Source organism: Rhincodon typus, chromosome 24, assembly GCF_021869965.1.
Source record: "Rhincodon typus isolate 14 chromosome 24, sRhiTyp1.1, whole genome shotgun sequence".
Classification (NCBI taxonomy): domain Eukaryota; kingdom Metazoa; phylum Chordata; class Chondrichthyes; order Orectolobiformes; family Rhincodontidae; genus Rhincodon; species Rhincodon typus.
Genome location: NC_063355.1, coordinates 14,014,400 through 14,032,758, shown reverse-complemented (window position 1 = coordinate 14,032,758; position 18,359 = coordinate 14,014,400). Strand labels below are relative to the sequence as shown.

Here is an 18,359-nt window from a genome sequence, read left to right as displayed (position 1 = left end):
ATTCAACGGTGTAAAGGATAACTAAATTGCCAGTGTAGCGCACAAAGAAATGGGAAGGTTCTAGGTTCAATTTCTGGTCTCAGCCAACTGAGATCTCATGAGCCAGCCTCATTCACCGATCCTTGCCTACCAAGACTAGTACTACATCTAGAGCAAAATTGAGTCTTCATACGAGGGAATGAAAATAATAAACTACTTTAAAAATTCTGCTTCCTGCCCTCTGACTTTTTTTTTTAAAATATACATGCTCAACAGGAGTAAAAAGGTTTTCATTTAGCAGCATTCCTTTCTCAAAATAACACTCAACATTCAACTCTACCAGCGTATTCATTGAAACATGCTTCGGCAATAATTCTATTTAAATAAACGTTTCCACCATACACTACATTAACACTGATGCTGCTAGTCCATGGGAAGTTGCAGCATTAATGGAAGATGGTGGCCTAGTGGATTTGGATTGCCACTGAACTCAAATTAGCAACTCCCAGAGCCCGCGGCTAACGCACTGGGGACATCAGTTCAAATTGCACTACTGCAGCGATTGGAATTTAAATTCTGAAATTAAAAACAAGCATTAGTAACGACCATGAAACTACCAAATAACAAAAATAACAAAGAACTACGGATCCTGTAAATCAGGAACAAAAACAGAAATTGCCGGAAAAGCTCAGTAGGTCTGACAGCATCTGTGAAGAAAAAAAAGTTAGCATTTTGGGTCCAGACCCTTCCTCAGTTCTTTAACTAAAGCTAATCATCTTTTCTAGATGTTAGGTTGCAGTAAGTTTTGGCATTTTAGAAAATTTTGAAAACATGCAAATCATTTGTGAAAATCTTGCTTGGATCATTTCCACCAACAGCATGAATGTCACTATCAGTTTTAACACACAAATATTTACTGGTTAGGCAAGTTGATGCACAAACGAATGACAATCATAGCTAGTTTTAAACACGAAATATACAGAAAATTCTACAATCGCCTGTTTTTGTAGTGTACTCAAAATATGGTCTCAAATATTAGCTAGATTTTGATTAAATCCTACCAATTGGAGGGAGTGTAGGAATTAATTTGAAACAAAGACTTTTATATCACCTTGTTCTCTAAAGAAATGCCTGTGTGCATAAAATCACATCTTGTGTGCAAAAATTGCCAAGAACATCTGCACTAAACTAGGACACTTCCAAAGATTAGGGCTGTAACACTAAGGTCTAGCGACAAACATTCATTAAAGGTCAACTTCAACATACAGTTAAACATTTTGAGCTGATAAGGTTGCTCCCCTATCTCTACCAGAAAAATATTCTTAAGCAGTGAAATATACCTTTCAAAACTGATTGACCAAAATGACTTGTTCCCTTTCAGGATTATCCTGTGTATTTCCTGGAAAGTTGTTCTTGTTCGATCTTGCAGTTCATTCAAGCTACCTGCGAACAGAAACTTCTTTTAAAAATGCAACTCCAGCTCAAAATTGCAATTCTTAAAACAAATGTCTAGTGCTGCAGCACAGAATTAATTTAAACATGAGTAAATTTATCTTAAAACTGCCTAAAGTTTCTGACACCACTTTATATGCTTAAATTCACTGGAGAAGCATCGACTACAGATGAACTATTGACTACATACAGCAGAGATATTTGAACAATTTTAGTACATTACATGCATATTTCAAAGTGATAGGAAAGGTATGCAGAAACTCGGATTAAAATGCTTTCAAAAGTGTTGAAATGGACACAGAATGAAACAAAACCAGTTCTCTTGCATGCTAGTGGTATGGAATTTTCCCTCGTCCCATAATTTTTGGCATCTTACTGAACACTCCCCATTCTGAAAATCAGGCTCCATTCTAGTCCTAACCTAATCTGGAATGCAGGCTGACTGGCTGTTAAAAATAAATAAACACAAAACTACATCTGGTGCAGTTATTAATTAGCTCAGCATTAGCACCACAAAAAGAGGTTTGTGGACCCCAAGCACAGTTAACATTGTTAAAAGGGTTAAAAGAGGAGGGGAGGCGGGGGGAGAAAAGAAGCTCAGTGGTGCCGCAGACTTTTGCCTACAGAGACTTTGAAACGTAAGAATGGATAAATGTTATTTGAAAATTAAGTTTGCAGTGACATTAAAAGAGATTTAAGAAGAGGCAAAATGTCAGTCTTGCCACAACACACAAGCCACAATATTAAAAATAATATTTGAGAAATTTGCTCATCTCAAAACAACTCAGCCGTTGGGACCAGTTCAGTCGGTCATGACAACACATCCTCTAGACTTGGAATATTTTTAGACAACATGGCAAGCAGTTTTAATAACAGATCAAGTTATCACCCCTATTCAACATGCACTTGCAAAACTTGACTGACAGGGCAAGTTGCAAAAATTTGCTAAATCTATTCTACCACAAATGCATTGTGACTCTCAATAGGCTTATTCTTGGAAAATAAAGAACATGGAGTAGTTTATTCATAATATTTAATTCCCATCCCCAGTGCAATTTTGACTTGAAATCAGAAAAGTGGATGGGGTGGGGGAGTCTCCAGCATTTGCACCAAGTTAGTGAAGTAGAATAGCCAAATGAATGGAGATTTTAAAAAAAACTGTGAATGCTGTGAAAGCATTTGAATAGGTGTTATGGGATTTAAACTCGAAAGTCATTATTAATTTCAGATTCCTTTACCACAAAGCTAAAGATTAAGGAGTTAAAAATTGCAGCTATACAACAACTTTTACAACAAAACATCCCAAGCCACAAAATAGCCAATGAAACACCTTTCAAATATAGTTATTGTTACCCTGTAGGGTACTGGGGCAGCGAATTTTCACATGACAACCTCGTAAGCAAAGTTAACAAATCCATAATCTGCTTTGATGACAATTGTCAAGGATTAAATGTTGACTAAAGTACTGAAGATGTACAAAGAATTAGTCAAAACAAAAAAAGCCACAAGATCTTTTACTTTTAAAGGGAGGGCATACAGGGTTTTAAACTGTCATGTAACTGCATTCAATACTATTTAGGTGCTATATTTTTACCATGAAAACTAGATTATGCACTCAAATTGGCTAAAACATTGCTAAAAGGTTACTAGTATTTAATGTTTTCCATTTTCCACTCCTTAGGAGCTAGGATTCTGACAAATGCAAGACAAAAAGCTTCAACATCAATAGTCTCCTTTTAGCAATGTTTAAGTTCTCTACTACCAATTATTTAAAAATTGGCTTGAAAGAGAGAAGTCAAGAGTTGTGGCAAACAATTGTACTTCAGAGTGGAAGATACAAACAGTAGTGTCCTTCATGTTTGGTATTAGGACGACTGACGTACCTTACAATTCATTGACCTGGACTTGGGTATAAGGGACCAGACAATTTCAAAGCTGTTCAAAACTTGGAAACGTAACAAAACAATCAGAATAGTAGGAAACTTGATAACATGGATGACAAGAAAATCAAGGAAGAGGGGCAGGAATACACCTGCATCTTATAAAGGAGACACCGCTTTTTGAAACTCTGCCCTTTGTCCACAATAGGAAGCATCCTCTTAGTCAAGCCTCCTCAAAATTTTAAATGTTTCAATAAGATGACACATCATTCTTGTAAACTCCCAGGATTTAAATCCAACGTTTCCCTGTAAGTCAAAACCTTCATCCCAGGAATTAACTCGCAAAATCATGTCTGTACTAACTCAAATGAAAATACATCCATGCTTAAGTAGGAGACCAAACCTGCAAGTGGTACTCTGGGCACAATGTCAACGTCCTGCACAGACTTCCCTACTTCAGATATCTTCTAAAATCAACCTGTTCAGAGACGTTATGACACTTCTGGACCAGGTAGGATTTGAACTCTGACCTTCTCTTCAGAGGTAGGGACAGTACCACTGGGCTACAGATTATTCCTCCATGCGTTGAGGGTCAATCAAAACCGATCCTGTGTATAGTTCCAGACCTTTAGTACTTCTACGAGTGACAACACGCTGGAATTGCCTCACTATTTTTCCAGCTCAATGTACTCAAAACTTCACTCAAATTCATTGCTGTAACAACTCCTTCTAAAGATTCAGTGTCAAATTTAATTTGATATCACTCTTGTGAAACAACCAGGCTGTTTCACTATGTCAAAGTCACTACAAACTCCAACAGCAGCATACATCATAATATTAAAAGAGTTCTTGTGATATAGATTATGGACCTGAATAGCAGCTGCAATATTCACTTGCGTTTAAAGCACCAATTCAGCAACCTCATGACATGCAAGAGGAAACTTCATTATAATTTAACAATTTTTTTTTTTTTTTTTTTTAAAGAAGTTGGATCAATTTCCAGTTGAAATAAACTTGCTATAACAGGCCAAACACTAACAATATTGTGAAATTCCATTTATTTGTTAAATACTTGCTTACCCATAGGATCAAAATGTTTACTGCAACCAATTGCTGATGTCTAACATGAACATATGAAAATATTTGTGTTGTTTACTGTTGTTTTAAACAATTATTGAACACAGGGCAATGACTGCGGATCTGAAATGCAACAGCACCACTTTTTCCAGAATATCACAGCCAATAATGGATTACTTCTTACAAATTTGGTTTCTCCATCAATATCTTGCCTGTGTAACATGGGTATTCATGAAGCATTACTATCTATTTGCCACCACCTATCAGCAAGTGATTTAGATTGAACTTTGCTCATCAATTAGGCCATCCAGTTCAAATGGAGTATGCTAATCCTTCCCCAAATAAAAGCTCTTCCCTCAACCTTTTGCCCTGCCCCTACATCTATTTCACTTTCCCTGCTGTATCCATCAAACCTCCTGCTAAATGCATTAATGTTAGCTGCCTCAATCATACCTATTAACAGCACACTCTCATCACACTTTGCAAAAGAATTCCTCCCAAGTTTTATTTTCAAACTCAGTCCTGTTAAACCACAAGTAACTACAATATAACTTCTTCATTGGTGAATACAAACTGTATTATATACACTTGATGCATCTATTCAAAAGGCAGTATTTTACTGCAGGCCAATGAAAATGCAAGAGTTTTCTAGTGACTGCTGCATGAACACATTCAAACGTATTTAAGCTTGGTTTGGGAACCGGGGATTGGTGGGGAGTGAAGACTAGGCAGAGAAACAGCCATGAAAGCCTAACAACCATCAAGGCATGAATGGGTATAAACAGAATTCAGCACTTTAATACAAATTAAACTAGTGTGTGTCAGGTCTAGACACAGAGGTTTCAGTTGCAAATGTGATACAAGCACATTAATCAATATGTAGTACCAAAGTGCCATTGGCCAAAGAGATTTAAGCAAAGCCTCTTATTGCATCCCTCAAACAAATCTTTGAAGCCATTGAATGTGGACTTTGCTGGTATACAGGAATAAACAAATTAAACCAGCAAAAAAAAAACCCTGTAAGTGCTCTCTCAGAAGACTTCAACATGAACTAACCACAAATTATACAAATCAGTGTTATGATCCTAGCCAATCGCAATATTGGACAAGTCAGATGCCAGAATGAAACTTGGCATGATAAACGATGTATTTAATTAATGTAATTGGTTAAAGCGATGGTTAACTACTGCAAGTCACACAAGGTGGATGCTCTTTATTGAACAAAATGTGCATTTAGTACAACGTAAAAATACTGCAGTATTACAACACAAACATCTAAAAGTTTCAACCTGTTTTCCAACACAACGCAATTCAAAGAAAAATTTTACACTCAGCTTTTTAAAAATCATTAAGTAAAAGATACTTTCCAGTTTCTTTCCTTTGAACTATGGAGTCCCGTTTCTCACGGTTCTTTTCAGATTCTGTTGACATGAAGCTCTCAATTCTGATGGCCTAAACATTTAGTTCTAAGAACTTGAAGACTTCTACACAAGCTCTTCTGGCTTGGAAACAATGTCGGGGGTGGGAACACTTCTGCTGAGGTAACCATCCCTGTGAACTGAAAACTCCCTTCTTTCAAACTGAAGAAGAGTTTTCTTCTCAACTGAATTATGCTCTTGTTTAACCTGGACTGTAAAATGTTACTCTTCTCTTAAGTCAAAACAAAAACTAATAGCTTTAACGTGTTTAGCATGTCTGTCATAAGCCAATAGCATAAACATCATAACACCAGAGGGGTCTGCCAGAAGGCACTGACTTCAGCCATGACTTACTTAGGTCACTGTTCCAGAATTAGTTTGACTTTTCAACAAAACTGTCAAAAAGGACTAACCCAAATCCTTCCACCTCTATTTTAAAATTCAATGCCCAAAAATGATAAATTTTTATGTTATACAACTCTCAACATATTTGAGAGAAAAAGTTATTAAAAGGCATTTGTTTTCTATCAAGAAACTTCAACATTATTTTAGTACAAGTTATATTTCCATCAAATAAAGACAGATGTTCATAACTATATCCTGCACAAACTCATTTTGATCACAGTATTTGGTTTCCTTCATAACGTCTTAAATTCTTGCCTAAAACTAAAAGGTTGTGATGTGTGGAAATAAGTCTCTTCAGAATTGTTATATTTCTAAATAAACTTTTGTACAATCAAGACTAAGCTGTATGTCCTTCTCTACAAATCATTTTTTTTCCTTGTTGAGAAGTATTCAACTTCCTGGAAGAATAACTGATTGCCTGTTTGATCCCTATTTTGTCCCCCACAGAATGGCAACAGTAACAGTTTTGATAGTTTCTCTATCTGGTATTGCTGGAACAGGTGTAGTTGTCAGCACAGCTTTCAAGTTGTCAAAGACACTAATGTTCTTTTGTCTTTTTAGCCTTTCTTCAATAAAAAAAGTGTCAAGGAGTCACAACAACACAAATTCTGAATAAACCCTGATAAAATATACTTGTGCCAATGTAGAATTTTGTGTTTTGTTTTAGGCATGATAAAATTGAAAACAGCCCTTATTTTGGCTTCAAGGAATTTCTTTACCTTGCCCCATAGTGGCACAAGTAAGTCACTTTTTGCTTTGACAAATTCACAGATTTTGACCAAATTAGCCTTTGTATATTTCATTCCAAATAATGTAACATTGATAAAATCTACCCATTGTTAGGTCTCGACCCGAAACGTCAGCTTTCCTGCTCGGCCTGCTGTGTTCATCCAGTTCTACACCTTGTTATCTCAGATACTCCAGCATCGGCAGTTCCTACTATCTCTCTACAGAACCTGATGTTTCTTTGGCTGTAACAATGAAACTTGCCAATATCCTTCTGATTAGAATCTTTGTGACAAATCACATTTGCCCAATTCTTTCAGTATAATTGTTCAATCATGGAATAGGATGTGAATCCATTATAAAGTCAGAGGGTTAAAGAGACCCTTGATTGTGGAGGGAAACTGACAGTTTCCACAGAAACCAAGACTGAAACGGAGGTTGAAAATCAAAATCTCTTGAACCCACATGAAAAAGAGCAGAATCGGAGCTTAGACAATGCCAGTGGTGCAGTACAGATAAGTTGAAGACAGTGATGCCGAGATCTAGAAACTAAAGAAACAGCAAGTATTGAGCTGTTTTCTGTTGAAGATAACATTGGTTGAACTACATCAAGACCAGCAGAATAGGAAGATTGTACAAACATTTGCCATTTTTGGTGGAAAGTGTCATGTGTTGCTGTCAATTGAGAATCAGATTAAATCCCAGATAAGGAACTGAATACCTGGAGGAACAGAAAACTGAGGAATTTTGTGACCGAGGGATAAAACTTATACAAATGGAGTTCATAAGATGTTTTGTTTCTAACAGCCATTAAAAAATACATTTGAATTTATAATCAACTGTGGTTTGCCTGTTAATTGATGTTCAACTTAGGTTGATGCAGGATTTAAGAATATTAGTAGTTACTCTATTTATTGCTTTGTTTTACTCTTAAGAAAATAATTTCTGTACAATTATGGAATCTAGTGACTTCATTCTTTGAGTAAATTACTGGGAATTTGGATTTTTATTTTCAATAGTTAGTCTCAACAGATATTATAACAGGTTTAACAAGGTCATTAAAAATAATCAAACCAAGCAGCAAAATTCATTGGTCGAGTATAGAATTGGAAAAATAAGCTTATGCTGCACTTTAAGCAAACCTTGTTCAAGTAATATCTGCCATGCTGCATATAATTCTAATCAACATGATGTGTTGGAAAAAAGGTTATAAGTTAGTGCAAAAAAAATTACCAGGATAGAATTATTGAATAATGTCAGTTCACAATGCAGCCATTCTATCTGTTGCATCTGAGCTGGCTTTTGCAAGACCAAATCATCTTATCCCATTCTCTGGCCCTTTCAAATCTCGCCACTTTAGATCCCTTATCACATGCTGTGTAAAAAGTCTTAAGTCATCTGTTGTTCCTTTGTCATTCATCTTAAATTGCTTTACCATAGTTCTTGGCTGTACCATTTCGCTTTACATTGTCTAGGCTAACCATTATTTTGAAAAAGTTCTATTACATCTTCTCTCAAACTTCTCTAGTGAGGACACTGTCACCTGCTCCAATCTATGCACATAACTGAAGTCCTTCATACATGGAATCATTGACAAACAGATTATTCATAAAGTGCAATGCCCTGAATTTGACAACGCTCTAGTTGAATCAAACCAGTATAGATGCAATATGTTCCTTGCTTTTGTACTCTCTGCCATCCTCACATTTTAAATTATGCTCTAGAGACCCAACTTCTAGGTCACAACTATATCAAAAAAAGCATTAGTTTCTATACTAACTCCACAGAGCTCTACTGTATACCTTCCTCCAAGCCAAAAATAACTAAGTCACTACACAGTCCACCACTCAACCACTCATTATCCATGCCACGACGATGCCGTTAATTTCTTGGGGCTCAGCTTATTAAACTGTTCATAAAGGGTGCATAATTTAACACCTGTCGGTCTTTTCTATTTGTCTAAATCAACCTATTCAGGGATATTTTTACATGACCCTGCAGGTGAGACTTGAACATGGGCCTCCTGGCTCAGAGATGTGGAGTAATGGTAATGCCCCCAACAGCCATTTCAACATTTTGGACTTTTACGTAGGTCACGTCAATCCCATTACTCTCATCAACAATCTATTTCCTCACCAAAAGGCTCCATCAATCTGATTTGCCTTCAAGAAATTAATATTTGTTTCCCTTAAACAAGTTACATTGCTCCAAGCGACTCAATTTTGGCTGGGATTGTAGTTTCTGAATGGATGGTGCTCTCCAACTTCCCCTAACATCTTAGGCACACCCATTCCTTTGCTGGCAATATAGCAGTTTTTAGCCCATCTTGGATGTCAAATACCTCCTCTTTTCCTGACTTCAGCAACAGTCCAACCTGACAGATGTGCAGAATGATCATCTAATACCTCTGCCTCCATGTGCAGATCTCCTTTCAGATTCCAAAGCAGCTCATGTACACTTACTACTCGATTTACTATTAACATGCATCGAAAGGAAATCCAAGAGTTTTCTAGTTTGCCATCAATCTCATTCTCTCATCTTTATGGCTCTCTTACTTTTCCTTCACTTTTAAATGTTCAGCCTGATTCTCATATGTCAGTAATCTCACATCCTTCATATGCATTTTTTTCCACTACTTCTTACTCAACCTCTTTCATCGTATCATCCAGTGGGCTTTGGCTTTGTCAGTCTTATCCCACTTTTCGTTCTCTCAGCAATGTGCCTTGACTGCACCTGAACCATTTCCTTTAAAATGGGCAATTCTATTACAGGATATTTTCAACACAAATGTAGGAGCATGTATATCAAAAGAAGATTAGCAAATCATGTCTTCTTTACCTCAAACAAAAACAGATGACAGAGGGTTTCAAAATAGAAACTTTCAATGAATAGATAGAGAGAATATTTCCTCATGGAGAACAGTGCAACTAGAAGCCATCAATGTAGCGTAGTCCCAGGACCTCAAATAGGAAATTCTGAAGAAATCTTTTGACCCAAAGAGTGGCAAGAATGTGGAACTTGCTACCACCAGGCGTGGTTGAAGAAAATAATACAGATGCATTTGAAAGGAGACCAGATAAGCATATCAAGGGAGAAGTGAATAGAGCATTACGCTCATACTATGTTAGACAAGGCAAGGCAGGAGGCAGTGAGTGGAGCAACAAGTTCAGTATGGACTAGCTGAGTAGAATAACCTGATCCTGCACTGTATATCCAAAACAAATCTATACAATTACCATTCCTGAAATAACACACATGAAGCTGAAAAACATTGAGAGCATCAAGAAATCCAACATCTTAGTCTCATGACAAAGGCTAATTCTATTATTCGTCTCCATCTCTGGTACTGCCTCAACCCCAACATCCATTTCACTAACTCCCACAGTTACCTGAACTACACTTCCTCTCATACACCCTCCTGATTGCACTGCCTCCGCCACATCTGCTCCCAAGATGGAGCATTCCACTCCCAGACGTCCTCCTATTTCAAGGATTGCAACATCCACCACCACCCCCCCTCCAGTGATCAAAACTGCCCTCAACCATATCTCTTGCATTTCCCATACTTCTACCCTCAAAACCACTGCACCCAACAAAAATAAAGACAGAATCCCGCGGGTCCTCAAGTAACACCCCACCAACCTCCGCATCCAGCGCATCATTCTCCGCCACCTACAATCCATCCTTACCAAAGAGATATTTCCCTCCCCACCCACATCTGCCTTTCGCACTCTCTGCAACTCCCTCATCCGCTCCACTCTCCCCACTCACATCACCAAACCTGGCACCTTTCCCTGCAACGGCAGGAAGTGCTACACCTGCCCCTACACCTCACCCCTCACCTCCATCCAAGGCCCAACGTAAACTTTTCACGTCCGACAGGGATTCATCTGTACATCCTCCAACTTGGTCTACTGTATCCATTACTTCCAATGTGGCCTCCTCTACATTGGTGAAAGAAAGCGCAGACTCAGGGACCGTTCTGTGGAGCAACTGCGCTCTGTATGCAATAATTGACAACGCCTTCCTGTCACCAGCCATTTTAACTTCCCCCTCCCACTCCCTTGATGGCATGTCCATCCTAGGCTTTCTCCAGTGTCACGATGATACCACCCGCAAACCGGGAGGAGCAACACCTCATATTCTGCCTCGAGAGCCTATAGCCCAATGGCCTAAACATAGAATTCACCAGTTTTAAAATCTCCCCACTCCCAGCCTCATCCCAAATCCAAAGCCCCCTCTCATCTCCGCCTCCTTGACCTGACAACCTGTCCATCTTCTTCTCCACCTATCCACCCCACCCATCCCACCAACCAATCCCCACCACTACCTACCTGCATCCACCTATCACCATCCCACCTACCTTTCCCCAGCCCCACCCCTCCTTCTATTTATTTCCCAGCTCCCTTCCCCATCCCATTTCCGAAGGGTCCTGACCCGAAACGTCAACTTTCTTGCTCCTCTGATGCTGCCTGACCTGTGTTCCTGCAGCTCCACACTGTGCTGTCTCTTTCTATTTATCCTTGTGTTCAATTTTCAGTTTTAGCCAGTATTGTCAGAAAATATAGAAAAGGTTTAAATTAATTTTTTCAAAAGTTTATCAAAAAAATTGTCTCAAACATTTTCTAAAGAATTACAAGTAAGGTTTGTGTGTTTTAGCATTTTACTGGCCAAGGTTGACAGTAAATTTATCTATGGCTTGTCAGCTTCACAATGTTTTGGTACAATGTCAATTGACTCAAGACCATTTATTATTAGTTGAAACCCATTCAACAAAAACATGCACAAAACCCCCTGCAATCCTGAGGATCCAGTTCCCATTTGAAAACAAAGATCAGGAAAAAAACAGATACTGTGGTATCACAAGTGAATCAATAATCATATTGCTATTCCTAGATACTTGAGAAATTCATTCAATCTCACTGCACTTGAACATCTGCAATTGCATATTAGGATACATATCTGAATTCTACCTTGGTTCCATAAGCTTTTAACACAAATTCCAGCTTTCCACTGCAAGGAGAACTGTTCCCTGACATAACATTAGAGCTAGACCATTCTGACATTAAGGGTTATGAATCTTTATGCAGGACTCTCAAAGAGAATATTTTCTCTCCATCGAACCCATCAAATCCTAGGAAGTTTCACAAATTCGACACAACACAAAATCTGCTTGTAGCAAAAACTGCCATGCATTTCCATCAAATTAATTTTAAAAAACCTGATGCATTAAAAAAGAATCAAAAATGGAAAACCTAGAAGCTTCAAATTCAAATGACTCATTTATTGTTGCAAAGTCGTTTTAATATTTAACTGAATAGATAGCGCAAGAGTAAGGAAATAAAATCAAACATAATTCTTTGTAAATCAGAAGGGGTTGTATGATATCGATTTCTATCACCATTTCTTTATCTGGCATAATTGGCAAGACCTCAACATAAGGCACGTCTACCAGGGCCCAATCTAAACAAGTAAAATATTCCCACTGTTCTTTCCTATTATCTCCCCTTCCCAGTTTGCTGTTTGCCTATTTCTCCAATGTCATTACTTACCTCCATATTTAGGTTAAAATTCTTAGCTTAGCTTTTCAGAATTGGTTTGACTACACAAATCCACAAATTTGCTAAGTTTTCGTGTTATGCTTGTTAAAACACACGTGTTTAATAAAATACCTCGATGAACTACTTACAATCACAAGGTAGCTAATTTCTAACTGAAATCCAAAGCTATTAAAATTAAATAACATTACTGAAAGTTCGACTTTTTTGATCAGTGCACAGTTATTATGACTGCCTTAAACAGGACATCAGATTCAGAGTATGCAAATACTGACAAATTTGAAGGACATCTTCTGAATAACCCCTCGGTAAAAGAGAGAGTTAGAAACTAATATTACTGTGCTTATTTCAGCAAATAAAAATCATGTATTTCAATTAGAATAATTTCAATGTGACAACAAGAAAGATTCATCAAATAATTCGCCAGCTGTACAGCCATTTCAAAAATTGATTCACAACACCCATTATGTAAAGAAAACAGTGCTTTTTAATATTTTTACTTAGTATTTCATCACCAGGAAATCAATCACTTGTGTACCAGGTACAATTACCACCATGATTTGAGGCTGGAAGAAGGGCAAATTAAGTCGAAAAATTTGACAGAAAATTGCAACAAGTATAAATGAACTAAATATCTCACCACCTAATCAATTAAGCTCTTAAAAAATTACCTTTAGAATTTAAAATTTTTCCTTTCACTAGCACGTGCTATCAACATTGTTAAACTTTTGGGCTTTCAGATTCAGTTACACAATGGCAACTGCACTCCAAACTAATTCCTTTTACGTGAAACGCAGAGACACTTCGTGCAACATGAGACACCAGAAGCAAAGGGTTCCACTTCTTAAATTACACTTGCTCCCAAAAAGCTTTTACCAACTTTGCATCATCTTTCATAGACTTCCACCATTTAACAAAGGAACAAAAACAGAAATAGCTGGAGAAACTCAGCAGGCCTGCTAGCATCTGTAAAGAGGAAACAGTGTTAACATTTCACATCCAGTGACCCTTTTCAGACCCACAGTTTTTCCAGCTATTTGTTTGTTTTGGAATTTCAGTATCCGCACGTTCTTTGCTTTTGATCAGAACATTGGCTGAAAATCAACTTTTTAAAAAATTTGATGACATGCGCATAACAAGTTCAATCTTGGTTGCATGTGTTTCAAGACATGGTAACACTACTCAAGAGGAAAAGTGCTCTCATTAGCAGAAGGAATGAGGACCAGAGGCCAATGATTTAAGGCAAATAGAAAAGAGAGAAAACACAAGGAACTGCACATCTACACAGTTGCCAGGGGTCCAAAGAGCACTCTCTGCGACTGTGATGTAGGCAGATTCAAATATGACTTTTATTAGAATTGATTAAAAAGCTGGACACAGATTTGCAGACCTATCGACAAAACGTGGGAAGACGGAACTAACTGACACCTGCTCTGGAGAGATGCGTGCAACCGAAAGTAGAATGGCCTTTTCTGCCATTTCTATTCTAAGATGACACAAAATACACTGGAAGAGAAGCCAAATGTCAGTGTTCACTACAAATTATTCGGCAGGTTACTTTAGCAGCAGTATTGCATGACTACTGCACCCACCAAATGAAGCTAGTCGCAGTTGGAGTTTAAAATGTCAGTCCAAGGTGAATGCATTTAAGCATAAGAAACAACAGCACTAATCATACTCTAAATGGAAGCAAGCTGGAAGTTACAGAAGAATGATGAAACTTGGGTTAAGGGTCACAGGATGTTCAAATCAGCATCTCAAGCTGATATGATGGTATAAAATTTAGAGTTTTATTAACTTTTATTTCATGAAGTGTAGAGTATTCTAGTTCATGAGATAATGATCAGCCTTTAAACAACATTGGGATTGCAAGTTCACATATATTAATCTTCAAATTCCTGAAAATCTGAAAAGCAAATTCCATAAACTACAAGCCTTTAGTGTAGATCACAGTTACATTGTTTTTTTTAAACGCCAAAAATGCAGAGTAACTGTGCTTCAGTTACTAGTAAGCATATTGTACTGTAGCTCAAAACAGCAAAAAGCTAGATACTACGTTACAGATGCATTAGAAACACAAGATTCACTATCAAAAATTTAATGAAAAGAACAAAACAGAACATGGAGCAACATATCTGAAGTGTTTAAAATTTTAAAAAAAGCATGAGGCAGTGTATAGGCAAGCAGAATATTCCTTGCAGTTGAGGGATTACTGTTAAAGACAGAAGAGAAACTTCATAAATTGTGGTGCCTTGAAATTTCCTTCCAGGATTCATGTTTGAGGTAAGAACTACATCAAGAGTCAAGATTAGGTTCACTAAGTTGATGAGAAAAAAGGGGAGGAATCTGAGGCGGCACAGTGGTCAGCACTGCTGTCTCACAGTGCCAAAGACCTGGGTCGATTCCAGTCTTGGGTGACTGTGTGGAGTTTGGACATTTTCCCCATGTCTGAGGGTTTCTTCAGGTGCTCCAGTTTCCTCCCACAGTCCAAAAATGTACAGGTTATGTGGATTGGCCATACCAAATTACCTATAATGTCTAGGGATCCATAGGTTAGGTGGCCTGGTCATGGTAAATGCGGGGTTACGTGGATAGAACGGAGGCTGGATCTGGAGGGCCAGTGCAGAGTAGATAGGCTGGATGGTCTCTTTCTGCACTGCAGGGATTCTACGAAAGGATATGGAGAAAGCTGAGTTGATATGATTAGATCAAGTTGCTTAGGCGGAGGATAAAAGGTGACAAAAACTTATTGAATCAAGTGGTCTATTACTTTGTTACAATTTATATTGTCAAAAACTACAGTTTTCTTTAAACAAAGGGAGTATGGAAGAGAAGACAGTAAAGCAAAATCATGTAATAAACAAAAGTCTGAAAAACCTATACAATGCTTCACAGAGGCTGACTGCACATCTGTGACACTCATAATTGCCATCAAGGTAATATGGAATTCATGGCGCAGGTTAATGCAAACCTAATTCTACATATTACAATACCTAACAAATAATCTGTAGTATCCATATGCTCTCAACTTGATACCATTCCCCAATGAGGGTTGATATCTCTAAGGCAGGGGTACCAAGACTGTGGGTCATAATCTGTGATGGAGTTGCAGAACTCACACTTAGACTTGCTGGGAAGCAACAACAGCAACTGTGGAGACCACTCAATCTGGAGGCTCTGGACCATCTGGACAGATACCGCCCAATAAGAAGCCATAGGCAGTAAGCCGAAAGTGTCTAACATTAAAAAGCACATTTGGCAGGATCTCCTAAATGGACCCAGTGTACCAATCCACTTGCAAGCAAAGGTTGGCAAATATAACTCAGTTCTTAATAGCAGAAAAAGCAGGTGGTCAGACAGTTGCTGTAGCAAAGTAAATGGTACCTTCAAACATTGTATTCTGGATCTGTATATTGTCCAGGCTCCTTACCTGGGTTGCCAACCGGGGAGGGGGCAATGTTTGAAATGGTGAGGCACAAGAGATGAGTTGATTGGATGAAAAGGAAGCAAAATCTTTGGGATGAGATGCTTGCTGGGAAGAAGGACGTGTATTTGAGAGTGCTCAGTGACAGGTTAGAAAATGCATCCACGTGTATATATAATGGAGGGAGTGGGGCCAATTCTAATGTGCGTACAAAGCTAGGGTCAGGAAGAAAAGTAGTCACCAGGGAACATGGAGAGTTTGGCAGAGGCCATGAATACATGAAATGACATATTTACAAAGTACTTTAAAACTGATGGTGATCGATAACATATGAACTTTAGTTACATCCAGAATGTTGTGCTACTTTATCTTTTTTTCCCTTTCCAGGGTTAAATCTTAGAAGACAATCCAGGAAAAAGCTCCTCTAAAGGCACTCTTGATGTGCCCACAAATATGTCCAGATAGAAATATTTTATTGCCACTGGAAAAGTTAAAAAAAAATTCACATCAATATGGTGAAAACTTTAATTTTGGGTCCCTAAACGCAGTTTCAACGTGGCGGTTATGATGTGGATAAAATGATCTGTCCCAACTTGACAGCCGAAGTAGGTGGCAAATAATAACTTATTCAGTGCTGTCTCAAAACAGATCAAATCACTCCATAAATTATAAACCTCTTGCAAATTATTGCAGACAAAAAGTGGTCTACGTTTGGGGTTCATTGCGCGTCAACACGTTCCGGCGTTATAGTACTCCTTAAGACAGACAGTTGATCAATTGATCTGACTTCACGGTCATGAGAAATGTAGGGCAACTGAACCGGAGGCCTCTCTGGTGGAAGTAGTCCGTTAAACAGAGCGATGGTTCATGAAGCACTGAATATTGGAAAAATGCTAACCTGCCGCCCTCCTCGATTTCATTTCACGCAAACCCCGCGTAACTGGGCCCAGATCCAAGGAGGGTCCAGCCACACAGATGTGATGGATGGAGGGTAATGCAACCGCATACTGCACACCTGGCCGGCAGACAGCAACATGCAGGAGAAGGCTGGCTGTTTCTGAGAATTTAAAGTGACGCGCCTGCCAATTCCCTGCTTCAACAGAGAGAGAGAGAGAGAGAGAGGGAGGGGGGAGGGGAGGTGAGAGTGGCGAGGCAGACACGCTCTCGCACATAAATAATACTGTAAACAACAATAAAGCTGCTGCTCAGTCACTGGGAGGAACACATGGAGTTTGTAATCTGCTCCTGATATACTGCAGGGACTCCGCCCGACTGGGGCTAATCAGCTGCTAAAAGTGAAAGGGGGAAAAGAGCGAGAGAAAAAAAAATCAGCAGTACGTGGCCCCACAACAGAGCGAGTGAAATGGGCCAGGCAAGTTTGAGAGAAGGGAAAAAGTGCATCAGCCCACCCAGCGACATCCGTTCACAGACACCCAGCGGGGACAGCACCGTCTGGTGTGTGTGGGGTGAGAGACACACGGACAGAGCAGGAAGCGGCTGCACCACCCTTGGGGGGGGGGGGGGGGGGAGAACAGGAACAGACCGGCCACAGGCCGACACCCCACCGCCATGAGATACTGAACACTATCCCCAGCCTCCAGTCACCCATCAAGAATAAAACTACCGACTGCCCCCCACCGGGCGGGAAAGGGGGCCCTGAGGGTGGCGAGAAGAGGTGACAGCACCGAGAGCGTCCGCTCCCAGGGTTCATACACAGGCCAGTCTCTGGACCCCCGCCCTCGGGGTGACACCGGTCAACAACACCCCACACCCAGCCCCAGCCCCAGCCCCCGCCCCAACCACACACACACACACACACATGCACCACCCCGACCTGACCTGACCTACCTACCTCCCTCACACACTCCTCGATCCCTCCCGTACTCGCCTCGCCTTCTCTCCGGGACACCCGCCGCAGCTCGACTTCCTGGTGAAGGCCAAACGGCGCAAGCGGAAACGCATCAATCCCCCACCCCCCCCCCCCCCCCCCCCGGCTCCTCCTCGCGGGAACTGACTGACAGCTTATTCCTCCTACTCCTCGGCCAGCCGCTGTTAACCCTGAGAACACCCACCACAGGCGGTTCTTCTTCTTCTTTTTTCCCCCACCAGCACTCACTAACCACTCCTGACCGCGAGCCCAACTGACGCCTCTCGCCACAACCAATATGGCGGCGCCAACGCGCCGCCTTCTCCACCTCCTGCCAAAGAAACGCCAGCGCAGGCTCGCAGCAAGAGAGCAGCCCCTTTCGGAGCCTGTCCCACGAAGGTAGTCCTCCGGATGACCTGTCCTGCTGCCGGCGACAGATCGGAAGCGCTCGTCTCATTTTCACAGAGGTTATCCGAACCAGTTGCAGTGATGTTGCTCACCTGCAACCTCAATGTAGACAAAGATGAGAGAAAAAGTACAGTAGACTTTTATTTTAATTGGACTATTGCCCCG

General features: G+C 39.8%; 1 protein-coding gene across 9 annotated transcripts in view; it reads right to left on the bottom strand.

Annotated features, from left to right (window-relative positions):
- Nucleotides 1–18,114, bottom strand: part of taok3a (TAO kinase 3a) — a 110,866-nt gene extending 92,752 nt beyond the window's left edge. For 3 of the 9 annotated variants that reach the window (XM_048611643.1, XM_048611649.1, XM_048611644.1), the window contains exons 1-2: nt 17,992–18,114; nt 1,320–1,422 (exon numbers count right to left, since the gene is read on the bottom strand). The gene's annotated coding sequence lies outside the window, so the exon portion shown is untranslated. Of the gene's footprint in view, nt 1–1,319; nt 1,423–16,817; nt 16,837–17,763 lie in introns of those variants that run through there. The other 6 variants (XM_048611645.1, XM_048611648.1, XM_048611642.1 and 3 more) reach the window with 5 other exon arrangements.
- Between the last annotated feature and the right edge of the window lie 245 nt (nt 18,115–18,359).